This window comes from Cornus florida, unplaced genomic scaffold (assembly GCF_030987335.1).
Source record: "Cornus florida cultivar Cherokee Brave unplaced genomic scaffold, ASM3098733v1 CherokeeBrave_3.0.0_Hap2_Chr11, whole genome shotgun sequence".
Lineage (NCBI taxonomy): Eukaryota > Viridiplantae > Streptophyta > Magnoliopsida > Cornales > Cornaceae > Cornus > Cornus florida.
This window is the reverse complement of record NW_026775581.1, coordinates 67065154-67076497: the sequence shown is the minus strand read 5'-3', so window position 1 is coordinate 67076497 and position 11344 is coordinate 67065154.

The following is an 11344-nucleotide window of genomic DNA, read 5'->3' as shown; positions in this document are numbered from 1 at the left end:
CGGTTCATACTACCGGCCTGGTGAGATGTTGCGTCATTCGGTGGCCAAGGCGGAGATCAGTGGGATGATGGCATGTACAGTGGGGTGGCAATTTGATGGCCTTTATGGAATGAAGTGTCCCATTCAAACTTGGGCCAGAGCACACATCATAGTAAACTATCCAGTTCCACAATAAGTCATGCCGGCAGATTGAAGAAGGCCGAATAACAAGGACTGTTGTTCATTGCTCAACAAAGAAAACCACTCCCTTATACAATCAACAGGAAGAGATTTACTGACAATTGCTGGAAACTCGATATTACTCTTAACAAGGTCTTCAAAATTGACAAGAAGAAGCCTGAGTAAAGCAGTTATGGCAGCAATTCAGATTGAAAAACCCAATTTTCTTGTAGAGTTCTGACATAAAAAAGAAGACAACCAAGATCTCAGGTATCCAACTCTAATGTCATCATATCCATTAGCATTAACTCTAATGTCATCAAGATCGGTGAAATTATTTTTTGTCGACGGTGGGAAGATCGATGAGATTGGAGGACTCTACGGTGCAGAGAGCTTTGTATAACCCACATCAACGAGTAAGGATGTGCTCGAGACGGCGAGTTGAGGAAGACGGAACTCACTGCCTTATCACAACCAACATCTAAGTTCCAACCTCATCATCTCCCCCGCATCGTTTTAGCACCAAACCAGTGTGCGCGCGACAAAAACCATCAATTGGTTTGTTCGTTAATTACTCCACCATTGATGCCAAGTAACAGTCACATAGCATCAGCGGCGATGAGGACGATGACTACCATGGCTGGAACAACATTAAAGACCTATCAGTGGCTAGAGTTCCAACATTAAACCGGCTTAGTTAGAACCCATCTTTCCATTAAAGAACAGCCGATTAGACCAGCAAAAATCTACGAGACCTACTGGTAAGACAATGAGGCATGTTCATCGTGAATATCAGTGAAAGCTACAACTTCCTTCATCAACATGAACAAGTCCAGCCAGTTTCACCTTCATAGACCCACCAACTCTAGTGAAGTTGCAGAGACGGAACTCAAGCGAGAATTGCAGAACGATGAAAATTTCTCTTTCTAGCAACAACACCGGTGAGGAGCTTGAGCTCTCGATGGCTAACTGCAAGTGACAAATCAGCGAGATGCCGAGACCCAATTGCAGCAACAGTTCTGGCAAGCTTCAGTCCGGTGAAAAGTGTCTCTTTCCAACAACAACACCGATTTGTGATTGTTGAGTTATCAGATCGGTGAAGATTCACAAAGAGAGATGACAATTTGTCAAAGAATGAAAGCTTAGGTGACATATTTGTGGTTGAATTTGGTGGTCTTGGTTTAGGGTTTTAATTGAAAAACAAAACTTTGTTACTTTTTTCCCAGCCCATACCAACCCATCATCACCTCCAATTATCCAAATAAATATTTTTTGTCCAAATCTTCAAACCCAATAATTGTGGACAACTCAATCATGGCGGCGTCGGATTCCGGTAGCCATGGCTACCGGGAGAGGAAAAGCAGTAATGATAAAAGCAAAAATCCAAAGCAAAATCTTGGCAAGAATCCCATCCACTTATGAAAAGCAATACGGGTAAATTTGGATTCAAATTTAGGAAAAGAAGACAACACAATATTGCTTCATATGATAATCAATGTTTGCAGTTGAGAATTCTCACTCACTCTTTCTTCATCAATTGCAGCCGCCACATTGATCAACCTTTGCAGAAAGGGTTATCTATTATAGGAATGAGCAAGATGCCTAATATTCATTAAGTTAAGGTTCTTTCTGTTGCCGAATCGTCTGTTGATCAAGGCCAGTGAAGAAATTCTCCATTATTCACTAAGGGTCCCCAATTCTATCCACTCCCCATACCTGAGAGACCCAGCATCATATGATGTAATCCTTAATATTAGAAATCGGGGTTTTACTATATATATATATATATATATATATATATATATATATAGAGGAAAATACACCATCAAATATATAAATATCACAAAAAAATAAATTACCTTAATATGAGAAATCGGGGTTTTACTACTATATATATATATATATATATATATATATATATATATATATATATATATATATATTAAAAAGGGCAGTTTGGGCATTTTTATAATTTCACCAGGTGAGTAACTTTACACACGCCGGAAAAATTGATCCGGTGAGTTCCAGGGGGTATTTGCACACTTTGGTAGTTTAGGGGGGAATTTGCAAAAAAGTGGATAGTTCAGGGGGTTTTTTGCACTTTTGCCTAAATTTTTCTTATCTCAAAACGATATAGTTTTCAAATTTTCTTTAAATTAGTTGACGTGGTTTAACAACATCAGTAGATAGATTTTAGGATAACTTAGAGAATACTTAACTAGATTTTAGGATAACTTAAAGAATACTTAACTTAAATGATCCAAGTCCGCGCAAAACACCCCAAAGTATCAATTTGTGCAAGTACACATTTAAGATAGACTTTGTCTAAATTCCCCTTATGGAGATAATTTATACATTATTTTAAAAATAGTCATTTGTGAAATGACAAAAAAGGACACCATGCACCTTTGAGACAGGGTATAGTGCGAAAAACAACACTAAGGTGGGGGTAGGGGTGGCAAATTACGACACGACACGACAACACGACACAAACTCGACACGAGTTAAAAGGGTTTGGGTTTGGCATAAACGGGTTTGGGTCATAAAAGGGTCGACACAATTAACTCGTTTACTTAACCGTGTCGGGTTAGGGTTGAGGAGTTCAACCCGTGTAACCTGCTTATGACCTATTTAACTCAACATGTTTTAATCGTGATTATGACCTATGTTACCTGTTTAAACTCAATTATTATAGATAGTTAAGTCATTTCAATATAAACCTTGTTTATGCTTTATGATTTTTCTTTTTATTTTAAATATTTGGGTTAATTATGATTATTTTTTTCTATTATTTAGTATTTGATTAAATATTAAATGTCTCGTTTTGATAAACAGGTCATTAAACGGGTTAATACGTTTACCTGTTCAATAAATGGGTTGGGTTAGTATTGAGATTTTTGATACGATTATTAAATGGGTTGGGTTTGGGTTTACCTATTTAGTATAATACCCTTATATCGATACGATACGAACACGACTCATAAACACGAATTGCAACCCCTAGATGGGGGTGATTGAACACCCATTTGTTTGTTTATTTATTTATTTTTTAAAAATAAAGATTGAAAACGTACTTGCTGCTATGTAATGAATTATATATATATATATATATATATATAGTTATATATATATATATATATATAGTTATATTGTGAAAAATTAAGGAGTAAAATGTAGTGATGCGATTTTTTTTTCCCGGTAAAGATTGATGTAATACCCCTAATTTTAAAAGAATAGTCTCGGTATTTATTTATTTGGTTTAACTGTATTTTTAATTATTTAATTGATTATTTGACTAATTACTTATGGGTTTAATTGAATTAAGTGTTACTTGAGTATTTGATTATGTGTCTATGTGTTATTTGTATTTGTCTATGTGTTAATTGTTTAATTAGATTATGTGTTTAAATGGTGTTTTGATTAATTGTAAATTAAATATTTTCTTTTATTTTATTATTTTATTTTATTTTTCTTTTATGTTTGTGGTTAGTAGTAATGGGCCAACCAATTGGATCCCATGGACTACTTGGATAGAAGGTTGGATAGATACGGATTATTACCCATGGATAATTTTGTATATATATATATAAAAGGGAAAGTAATTTATTATTTACTTTTATGGTAACTTGGGTAGTAATATTTAATCTTATGTATATATTTTATATTTAAATAATAAAAATATACATTGATTTGATACGTGTTATGTTTTAATTTACTTTATAATATTATGGTAACTTAAGTATTATTGGATAATCCATTAATAAATAATGGGTAATTTATCAATTACTTTTATGATAACTTGGGTAGTAATATTTAATCTGATGTATATGTTTTATAATTAAATAATAAAAATATACATAGAATTGATACATGTTATGTTTTAAATTACTTTATAATATTATGGTAACTTAAGTATTATTGGATAATGCATTAATAAATAATGGGTAATTTATTAATTACTTTATGGTAACTTGGGTAATAATATTTAATCTGATGTATATGTTTTATATTTAAATAATAAAAATATACATAGATTTGATACGTGTTATGTTTTAAGTTACTTTATAATATTATGGTAACTTAAGTATTGTTGGATGATGCATTAATAATTAATGGGTAATTTATTAATTACTTTTATGGTTACTTGGCTAATAATATTTAATCTGATGTATATGTTTTATATTTAAATAATAAATATATATATAGATTTGATACGTGTTATGTAAAAAGTTTATGGTAACTTAGGTATTATTGGATAATTTATCAATAAATAATGGGATATATATAATTTATTTATTTAATAAAGATATACATAAATTATATACGTAACATATTTTACTTACCTTTTTAATATTAAAATTTTTTTTTTGTTAAGTTGACTTGAATTGGGAAAAGGGTTAGGGTTATTTTATTTAGCCTATAAATATATAGCTATAGGTTGTAAAAGGGGGTTAGAAATATTCACGTGATATATTCTAAAGAGAAAGAGTTAGAGAAGGAAGGAGGAAAAGGAAGGAAGGAGGAGAAAAACCCTGTAGAGAGAAGATCAAGGAAGAGAAGTTTAACTTTCGATCCGAAAGTTTAAGACAAGTTCTTCTTCTATCTCTGTCCTCTTGATTCGTGTTTCTGTACATGCCTAGAAAATTTCAGGATTTATTAAACACATAAAATTAAATAATTATACATGTTTAATTGGATTAGAACATGGGTTTTATGAATTTGGTTCATATCTGTTCTTGTGTTATGAATTGATAAATGCATGATTTTGATTTGATTTTCGGTATGAATTTTTATATGTTTAAACTTTGTATTTTTCATATCTATGGAATGATGGAACGTAGAAACATGCCTAGGATTCCTGAACATTAAATAGAAACTAGGTTTGGGTTTAAATAAATTTAAATAGACTCAATCATAATGATACTTGCTATTTGAATGTTTTAAACAAACGAATGGATTTAATCGTTTAAAATGTTTTAGCAATTGAGATTAAATGCGTAGGATGAATTGGATATGGATAATGCTTATTTGACGGTATAATAAAATATCATCATGTATAAGATTCAGTTTGTGTATGACATATGATACAGAAAGTTTAAATAAATAATAAGTCATTCTTATTTTGTGATAACTTGATATCATATTATCATAGTTATTTCTGGATTGTTTGATGTATTTCCTTAATCGTTACATCAATTTTTGGATTGTGTGGTTTAATGCACCAGTATGGGACGGTGGTATTTTAGGGACGGATTAACTTATCAGTTAAGTCCTACCTATTTTATATAAGGGAATGGATTAACTAAAATGTTAAGTCCTACTTATATTCAAGTTAGGTCAGCTGAACAAGTTGAATGACTTATAAATGATTAATTTATACTGGATAGGATGGTTACTAGATTATAAATATATGTAAGTATGATGCCTGATATGAGTTTGAGTCTCAGGATCAGTGGTTAGGGCGCGTGTATCCCTTGGGATGTGTAGCTAGATATAGTGTAGTTGTGTACCCTGGTAGGTCTATGTACTCATACACACTATATGTGCGTTTTGCACGTTACTTACTATTCAGGTTGAGACAACCCTATAGTCTAGTGATGTTCCTTTAGTGTGTGTGTATATATATATATACGGACTACTAGTTACTGTTGGATTGACTAGGTATACGTGTATCGGATCTCTGTTTGAACTGTAGTAGAGTAGAACTTGTTTGTGGGCCAAACTCACAATTATTTTTCAGGTGTTCGTCAAGAGGAGAGGTTGTTCGTACTGAACGGTGATCAATCTACTTCATTCTTCCAATGCTACATAGGAGTTCCTTTATGATTCAGTTTCCTGATTTAGACAGTTATTGCTGTCATTTGTTTAGTTTGAATTTTTTAGGGGTCCACACAGTATGGATTCCCGAGTTATATTTTGGAAGATCAGTTGTATCAGAAGAGTTTATTAATTAATGGAAATATATTCTGAGGTTTATTATTAGATTATCATTTTAGTTTCTTATCAGCATTTTCTTTATTCTTTTGTACTCTGTGTTCGTTTATTGTCGATTTTGTTTTCGATATCCTCGGGTATTTGGGCGTGGGCCTGGCCAACCCGCATTCGGAAATCCGGGAGTATCACAATTGAACACCCATTTGTTGTTATGTAAAGAATTATACATACATATATATATATTTTGTTAAAATTTATTGCAAACTCTAAAGTTTAAAAAATTATATATATATATATAAATATATATATATATATATATATAATATCTTTAATTTTATTTTTAATTATATATTTAATGAAAAATTATTTTAATCGGAACTAAATTTTTTTTATATAACTATAGAAAACACTGAGGCTCTGTATCATACATTGTACACCAATCTGAAAACTAGGAGGACAAATAATTTTTTTTAGTTATATTTTTTTTATCTCTATTTGATCAGTAAAAAAAATACGTATATTAGAACTTTCTAACTTATGAGTGGTATTAAATCTTAGAAAATGTAAAACAATCAACTCAAATAAACATAATACATTGTTAGGGAAAATATATAGAGAGTAAATTTTTTTTTTTTTTTTTTTGGAAAAGTGAGAAAATCCACAAAAGTGGGTTGAATATAGTTAATGCGCACATACCACCCCTGTAGTATGAGATTATTAGCAGACACCCCTTTGGGCATTTTCGAAAGAGTAAAATGGCAAAACGGATATTACAACATTAATTTATGTTAGATCTATGCAAAGGTAATTTAAGGGGCGTTTTCGCTCAAGTTTCAAAGAATAAGGGTGTTAATAGTATACTTTTTAAAATAAAAGGTGAAAGTGCTATGCAGAATATACTTTAAAAGTATTTTCTCCATATTACAATAAATATACAGGATGTCTACTTGAGAAATTGAGACAAATGAGTACCTAGGTCAAGCCTCTCTGTTTAGCCCTAGTGATTTTGCATATGTGAAGAGAGAGGGAGAGAGAGAGAGAGAGGGAGACGTAATAGTTGAACCTAGTGGGGGAAAAAAATAAAATTAATGGTTATTAAATTAGAGAAATAGATTGGGTTATATACAAAGGAGACAACAAACTACCTTACAGCCTTACTCACTTTTACTTTTTAGAAGATTTAGTTACACAATCAGAGGACTTACGGATCCGCTTGGTTTAATTTTTTAAAATAATTCTCAAGAATTTAGAAAACTAAAAACTAATTTTAGAGAATTATAAAAAACAAATTTTTAGCTGAATTTTAAAAAATTCTCAGTCAAACACATTTTTATACAAATTCATGAATTTTAGTTATAAGAAAAACAGAAAACTTAATCAAACAAGCTCTATGTTGTTATCATATGTCCCTTGCTAAAAAAAGTTTCTCTCTTTCTTTTTCTTTGAGCTTGACCTCCCTTATTAAAGGGACAAGCTTTTGAAGCTTAGAAAATCAACATCCCGTTAGCTCACAAAGCTCGGAACCTCCCTTAAAAGGATGAACTCATGAAACTCAAGGAAATCAGTCTTCCTTAACAAAGGATGAGCTCTAGGAAAGTCTACTCCCTTTTTAAATGGCGAGCTCACGAAACTCAAAACATATATCTCCCTTATTAAAGGGACGAGTTCATAAAGTTCAGGAAAACCCATTCCCTTTTTAAAGGGTGAGCCAAGTGAAGCTAATCAAATATACTTTCTTTTTTAAAAGATGAGTTGAGTGAAACTCGTAAAATATATTTCCCTTATTAAATGACAAGAAGAGTAAACCTCGACAAATTCCACTTCCCATATTAAGGGCAAGCGGAGTAAAGCTCGACATATAATACTTTCCTTATTAAAAGGATTAGTTAAATACAAAAAAAAAAAAAAAAAAAAAAAAAAAAAATTGTAGAGGAACGATTTGAAATGAAATCGATTATACATGCTTAGCTCGGATTACCGAGTTTGAAAAAATAAATAAATAAAAGTCCTAAATTGCGTACTTCTCGAGAAAAAGAAAGAAGAGAGATTTATTTGGCATTCCTGATGCTCGACAAGCAAGAACTCGAGAATGGGGGGCAAATGATAAGGAAATTTTGATCGATTAATCCAAACAAGTGTGTACGATGAAGAAATGAGTGCAATCAATAACTCGATATAGCTTCCCCAATGACGGATAAATCAATCAGTTTGAACTTCAGATAAAGGTAATGACAGTCAAATGATAATATGATCCGATATGGTGTACAATGAGTCGAGTTTGATTGCTACAGTACAAGTCAACCACTATAAAGGAGAGGAGTCCGTTAGTGAACCTGGTACGCAAAATATTTAATATAAAATAACTTTTCTATTATACGGTTCCAATCACTGACTTGATTGTCGGAGTGTACCTAGCTGGCACACCGCTGGTTCCAGTCCTAATCACATTTGCTCCATCTTATAGGAAGTTCGTGCCAAGTCGGGTCATGCAGATTTTTGCTTCAACAAGTCTGAAAGGATTGAACACATGGGAATATGTTTAATTTGATTAATAATCAAGAAATTGGTACAATTTTACGTGGTCAATTCTTTTACAACAAGAATCTCCCTTTGATTAAATCTCCTTAACGTGTTCAATGCAAGAGCTTCAACAGCTTGATCTTGGACCGATTGTGGTAAGATTTCTTCAAATATTTGAAATAGAAAGGCTTGATTGCATTTTTGATCGTCGGTAGACAAAGTTTGATCTCGAATGGCTATTTGAAAATCTTCATATAAGAACGACACCTATGTGACGTGCTTATTATTCTTCGTTTTTAGAAGTTTGAGTTTTGGATACGTCATAGATTCGACAAAGCTTTGGCAATCCTTAGTCTTTCTGTTTGTTGAATGTCTAAGGTGGCTTTTTATTTAGAGAAGTGATTTCTGGATCAATTTCGACGGTTACCGAATTTAATTTACGCGAGTGTTGTGGTGAGTTCTATTATATGATGTGACGAGAGAAGTGGTGGGTCCCATCAAATGATGTCATGATGACATCATATAATAAGGCCCATCACAACACTCACATAAATTCAATTTGAAAACTACTCCATAATTGTGCTAAAATTTCAAAGTAAGAGATATTTGTCTCTCTATTTTGAAATAAATTCAAAATAAATCCGAATTAAAATTTGATTTATCAAACTTTCAATGAAAAACTTAACCTTGATATTTTATCATGCGTCCATTAATGAACTCGTATTTAAATTTGGACTTGATATAAAATAAAAAAAATTGAGTCTTTGACTGATTGGACGATATTGAGACAATAATAACATTTTAGTATGTATTGTAATAGATTTGCTTTCATTGGGCTTAATTCTTGGCTTTGCCACAACTCGCTAATGCTACAAAGTGGCTCACCTCATCAATAAGGACTGACGAGCGTTTGACACTTTAGAGAGGAAGATCTTCGCTCTCAGAAAAAATTATAACGATGATATAAAAAGAGGTAAGAAGCAAATGTAATTTCGATTTGTCCATTTATTGATATTATTTTCAAATAAATCATAAATTTAAACTCATTCCAATTATTGAATGATTATAAATACATAGACGAGGAGCATTCCCTTACTTTGGTCTTCTACATTAATCATCATCGCAATGCCAAATTTGAACCCAACAATGGTATTCAAATATATATGTTTTCATTGTTTTGGTTTAATATTTGGTTATTAATTGTACACACCAAATAAATATTTATAATAATATGAGTAAGGCTTGATTTTAAAATAGGGATTGAGTTGTAAAGTAAGGCCAATTCAAACCATTATTATGTAGTTCAAACTGATTCAATCTAGAAAGTTAATTCAAACAATTCTTATAAAATTAAAATTGATTCAACTTAGAAAGTTACACTAGGGATCTTAATTCTATTTTTAACCAACTCTGAATCGATCACCCCGTTAAACATCAATCATCTTTGTGCCTTCAAATCTTTAAAATCAAATTTTTATTTTTTATTTTTAAAAAATTTGTATAAAAAAGAAATGGCTTGTTTGCTTCAATTTTCTAAGAACAATTTTCTTATTTTTTTAAGAACCAAAAATCAAAAAATTATATAAAAAAATATACTTAGTTGATAGTTTTCAAAAGAAGTATTTTCTAAAAATTAAATTAAAAAAAGGTTATTTTTAGGGAAATGTCTTTTACGATTATTCAAGAACAACTTTTGGGTTTCTAAATTCTTGAGATGTGTTTTCGGGAGAAGACAAATCTTGAAAAAAATGTGTTGATTTAAGGGGATTTGGTAACCGACTATTACTCTATTTAACTTATCAAAATTATTCATCTTCTTAAGTTATACCTTGAAGTTATCTTATCAAAATTATTCATTTTTATGGGTTGTAGTTATATATCAGTCTTTCATTTTTCTCTATGCCACGACTATCAATGTTACATTTTATTTCTTTGCTACACAAATCATAATCCATTAGTCTAGCATTCGAAGTTATCTACCACTCTTTCACTCACCCGTCTTTCAATTTCTTTAAAAAAAATATTACATTAAGTATGGACTAAGGTATAGAGATGTCAATACAACGAGTTTGAGACGGGACCTCTTTTCCAAACCCGTCCAATCAATCAAAATCTTTTCTCAAACTCAATTTGAGGATCTCATATACATAATTTTTAAGAAAATATTTTAAATTTGAATGAATTTAAGAGAAATTTTGTAATTTTTTTTGTAGTATTCTCAAATATTTAACAATTAAAATAACAAAAAAAGTTGTTGAAAAATCTAAAATTATTAAAAGAAATAAATCGAAAGGAAAAATTATAGCTAATAAAATAACATTTATTTATATAATACTAATTACTAATTAGGGTGGGTTCCGGACTTTGTAAGTTTTAAATTATTTTCTCAAATACGTTCGAATTACGACCATTGGGACGAGTCCAGGTGGGCACGTAAAATTGACATATCTACTAATTTAGGGTTGCTTATATACAAGGAATACAGGAAACCGCATACTACAAGATTATTGCATTGGAGCTACACAATCTTTATAGTTTTTTTTTTTTTTATTATTTAAATTTATTATTATTACTGTTATTTATTATTAATTTTATTTTATAATTTTGGTCTAATTTGGCCAACTGATGCAAATATATGTTACTCCGTATTATTTATTTATTTATTAACTCCGTATCACACATATATAGGGTAAAATAGTAGTATAAAATTTATTTTCATTTAAATAAATTA